This window comes from Oncorhynchus kisutch, unplaced genomic scaffold (genome assembly GCF_002021735.2).
Source record: "Oncorhynchus kisutch isolate 150728-3 unplaced genomic scaffold, Okis_V2 scaffold652, whole genome shotgun sequence".
NCBI lineage: Eukaryota > Metazoa > Chordata > Actinopteri > Salmoniformes > Salmonidae > Oncorhynchus > Oncorhynchus kisutch.
Window position 1 is genome coordinate 7501 of NW_022262597.1, and position 5000 is coordinate 12500.

Genomic DNA, 5000 nt, shown 5'->3' on the forward strand with positions numbered 1-5000 from the left:
CTACAATCTAAGCTAGATGCCCTCAATCTCACACAAATCATCAAGGAACCCACCAGGTACAACCCTAACTCTGTAAACAAGGGCACCCTCATAGACGTCATCCTGACCAACTGGCCCTCCAAATACACCTCCGCTGTCTTCAACCAGGATCTCAGCGATCACTGCCTCATTGCCTGTATCCGCTACGGAGCCGCAGTCAAACGACCACCCCTCATCACTGTCAAACGCTCCCTAAAACACTTCTGTGAGCAGGCCTTTCTAATCGACCTGGCCCGGGTATCCTGGAAGGACATTGACCTCATCCCGTCAGTTGAGGATGCCTGGTCATTCTTTAAAAGTAACTTCCTCACCATTTTAGATAAGCATGCTCCGTTCAAAAAATGCAGAACTAAGAACAGATACAGCCCTTGGTTCACCCCAGACCTGACTGCCCTCGACCAGCACAAAAACATCCTGTGGCGGACTGCAATAGCATCGAATAGTCCCCGTGATATGCAACTGTTCAGGGAAGTCCGGAACCAATACACGCAGTCAGTCAGGAAAGCTAAGGCCAGCTTCTTCAGGCAGAAGTTTGCATCCTGTAGCTCCAACTCCAAAAAGTTCTGGGACACTGTGAAGTCCATGGAGAACAAGAGCACCTCCTCCCAGCTGCCCACTGCACTGAGGCTAGGTAACACGGTCACCACTGATAAATCCATGATTATCGAAAACTTCAATAAGCATTTCTCAACGGCTGGCCATGCCTTCCGCCTGGCTACTTCAACCTCGGCCAACAGCTCCGCCCCCCCCCGCAGCTCCTCGCCCAAGCCTCTCCAGGTTCTCCTTTACCCAAATCCAGATAGCAGATGTTCTGAAAGAGCTGCAAAACCTGGACCCGTACAAATCAGCTGGGCTTGACAATCTGGACCCTCTATTTCTGAAACTATCTGCCACCATTGTCGCAACCCCTATTACCAGCCTGTTCAACCTCTCTTTCATCTCGTCTGAGATCCCCAAGGATTGGAAAGCTGCCGCAGTCATCCCCCTCTTCAAAGGGGGAGACACCCTGGACCCAAACTGTTACAGACCTATATCCATCCTGCCCTGCCTATCTAAGGTCTTCGAAAGCCAAGTCAACAAACAGGTCACTGACCATCTCGAATCCCACCGTACCTTCTCCGCTGTGCAATCTGGTTTCCGAGCCGGTCATGGGTGCACCTCAGCCACACTCAAGGTACTAAACGACATCATAACCGCCATCGATAAAAGACAGTACTGTGCAGCCGTCTTCATCGACCTCGCCAAGGCTTTCGACTCTGTCAATCACCATATTCTTATCGGCAGACTCAGTAGCCTCGGTTTTTCGGATGACTGCCTTGCCTGGTTCACCAATTACTTTGCAGACAGAGTTCAGTGTGTCAAATCGGAGGGCATGCTGTCCGGTCCTCTGGCAGTCTCTATGGGGGTGCCACAGGGTTCAATTCTCGGGCCGACTCTTTTCTCTGGGTATATCAATGATGTTGCTCTTGCTGCGGGCGATTCCCTGATCCACCTCTACGCAGACGACACCATTCTATATACTTTCGGCCCGTCTTTGGACACTGTGCTATCTAACCTCCAAACAAGCTTCAATGCCATACAACACTCCTTCCGTGGCCTCCAACTGCTCTTAAACGCTAGTAAAACCAAATGCATGCTTTTCAACCGGTCGCTGCCTGCACCTGCATGCCCGACTAGCATCACCACCCTGGATGGTTCCGACATAGAATATGTGGACGTCTATAAGTACCTAGGTGTCTGGCTAGACTGCAAACTCTCCTTCCAGACTCATATCAAACATCTCCAATCGAAAATCAAATCAAGAGTCGGCTTTCTATTCCGCAACAAAGCCTCCTTCACTCAAGCCGCCAAGCTTACCCTAGTAAAACTGACTATCCTACCGATCCTCGACTTCGGCGATGTCATCTACAAAATGGCTTCCAACACTCTACTCAGCAAACTGGATGCAGTCTATCACAGTGCCATCCGTTTTGTCACTAAAGCACCTTATACTACCCACCACTGCGACTTGTATGCTCTAGTCGGCTGGCCCTCGCTACATATTCGTCGCCAGACCCACTGGCTCCAGGTCATCTACAAGTCTATGCTAGGTAAAGCTCCGCCTTATCTCAGCTCACTGGTCACGATGGCAACACCCATCCGTAGCACGCGCTCCAGCAGGTGTATCTCACTGATCATCCCTAAAGCCAACACCTCATTTGGCCGCCTTTCGTTCCAGTACTCTGCTGCCTGTGACTGGAACGAATTGCAAAAATCGCTGAAGTTGGAGACTTTCATCTCCCTCACCAACTTCAAACATCAGCTATCTGAGCAGCTAACCGATCGCTGCAGCTGTACATAGTCTATTGGTAAATAGCCCACCCTTTTCACCTACCTCATCCCCGTACTGTTTTTATTTATTTACTTTTCTGCTCTTCTGCACACCAATATCTCTACCTGTACATGACCATCTGATCTTTTATCACTCCAGTGTTAATCTGCAAAATTGTAATTATTTGCCTACCTCCTCATGCCTTTTGCACACATTGTATATAGACCCCCCCTTCGTTTTCTACTGTGTTATTGACTTGTTAATTGTTTACTCCATGTGTAACTCTTTGTTGTATGCTCACACTGCTATGCTTTATCTTGGCCAGGTCGCAGTTGCAAATGAGAACTTGTTCTCAACTAGCCTACCTGGTTAAATAAAGGTGAAATAAAATAAAATAAAATAAATTTAGATAAGCATCTTTGTGTCACTCAAAAAGTGGAACAAATTGCATATACTGTAGAAATAATTTGTAGCACAGATTGTTGGATGAAATACAAACTAACCTTGCTTACTTATTTCAAAGCAAGGGCACATATTTCAGCCTTGTGGGAAAAAACGGACAAAGAGTTGACAAAAAGCTTACAGAACCTGGTATTCCCAGGCAGTCTCCCATCCAAGTACTAACCAGGCCCGACCCAGCTTAGCTTCCGAGATCAGACGAGATCAGGCGTACTCAGGCTGGTGTGGTCGTAAGCGAGAAACTATCTCTTGGTGCACTATGTTAAGTGAAAGTGAGTCTGATTAACAGCTGTTGCATTTTCACCATTTAGATAAGCATCTTTGTGTCACTCAAAAAGTGGAAGAAATTGCATATACTGTAGAAATAATTTGTAGCACAGATTGTTGGATGAAATACAAACTAACCTTGCTTACTTATTTCAAAGCAAGGGCACATATTTCAGCCTTGTGGGAAAAAACGGACAAAGAGTTGACAAAAAGCTTACAGCACCTGGTATTCCCAGGTAGTCTCCCATCCAAGTACTAACCAGGCCCGACCCTGCTTAGCTTCCGAGATCAGATGAGATCAGGCGTACTCAGGCCGGTGTGGTCATAAGCGAGAAACTATCTCTTGGTTCACTATGTAAAGTGAAAGTGAGTCTGATTAACAGCTGTTGCATTTTCACCATATTAATATCCAAGATGGCGTAGCAGTAAGTCGTCCTGTCGTGTCGTGTCCCTGTATATTTTGTTTATATTTTGTTTATTTTTCGTTTTTTTACATATTTTTCGTTTTTTACATAGCTATCCCTTTAAAAACATTTTGCTAAACCTAAGCTTCCAAATACGCTGGATCTTCACAACTAGCTATCTAGCTAAACTGCAACCCTGGATGATTACCCCTGGCTAGCGTTTCCACCCACTTAGCTTGAAGCTAGCCCGGCCTGCGCTACCACCGTAGCATACTCCTGAGCTACAATACCCGGGCCCACGACCGGTCTATCGATGTCACCGCATGAAGAGGAATAAACAGACTCACCCCATCGCGACGTCCCCCAAAGGCTAACTCTCTAGCCCTCGCTATCTCCCTGCTTGCTAATTCGGCCTGCTAACTGCTAGCTTGTCCAGCTCCGGTCCGCTAACTGCTACCTTGTCTAGCCCGGGCCTACAAACTGTTGCTTGTTAGCACAGGCCTGCTAACCGCCTGAATCGCCGCGTCCCAAACGCCCACCGGACCCATATTTACTTTCTATCTCTTTTGACTTTTAATTTGTTTATACCTTCCGGAAACCTGCCTCACCCAATGTGATACGGAATCGCTATTATTTTTTATTTATTTTTAGAACACACTCAAGAACCTCCAGAAGCTAACCAGCTAACTAGCTACAAGCTATTTAGTCATTGTTCGTTTTTTTTACCTGGATAACACTCGCCAGTCCAGCTTCCCTTCCCCATCCACCGCTGCCCCCTGGACACTGATCTCTTGGCTACATAGCTGATGCACGCTGGACTGTCCATAAATCACGGTACTCCATTCTGCTTGTTTGTTTTATCTGTTGGCCCCGTTGCCTAGTCTACGCCATTTTACCTGCTGTTGTTGTGCTAGCTGATTAGCTGTTGTCTCACCTACTGTTTTAGCTAGCTTTCCCAATTCAACACCTGTGATTACTGTATGCCTCGCTGTATGTCTCTCTCAAATGTCAATATGCCTTGTATACTGTTGTTCAGGTTAGTTATCATTGTTTTAGTTCACAATGGAGCCCCTAGTTCCACTCTTCATACCCCTGATAACTCCTTTGTCCCACCTCCCACACATGCGGTGACCTCACCCATTACTACCAGCATGTCCAGAGATACAACCTCTCTCATCATCACCCAGTGCCTGGGCTTACCTCCGCTGTACCCGCACCCCACCATACCCCTGTCTGCGCATTATGCCCTGAATATATTCTACCATGCCCAGAAACCTGCTCCTCTTATTCTCTGTCCCCAACGCTCTAGGCGACCAGTTTTGATAGCCTTTAGCCGCACCCTCATACTACTCCTTCTCTGTTCCGCGGGTGATGTGGAGGTAAACCCAGGCCCTGCATGTCCCCAGGCACCCTCATTTGTTGACTTCTGTGTTCGAAAAAGCCTTGGTTTCATGCATGTCAACATCAGAAGCCTCCTCCCTAAGTTTGTCTTACTCACTGCTTTAGCACACTCTGCTAAC

At 47.3% G+C, this 5000-nt stretch overlaps 1 non-coding gene and 1 pseudogene across 1 annotated transcript; both read right to left on the minus strand.

The window, feature by feature from the left end:
* Positions 1-2926: 2926 nt before the first annotated feature.
* Positions 2927-3045, minus strand: LOC116361246 (uncharacterized; annotated as a pseudogene).
* A 242-nt stretch (positions 3046-3287) lies between these two features.
* Positions 3288-3406, minus strand: LOC116361236 (5S ribosomal RNA). The gene has a single exon (XR_004207417.1). It is a non-coding gene; the product is annotated as a 5S ribosomal RNA (ribosomal RNA).
* Between the last annotated feature and the right edge of the window lie 1594 nt (positions 3407-5000).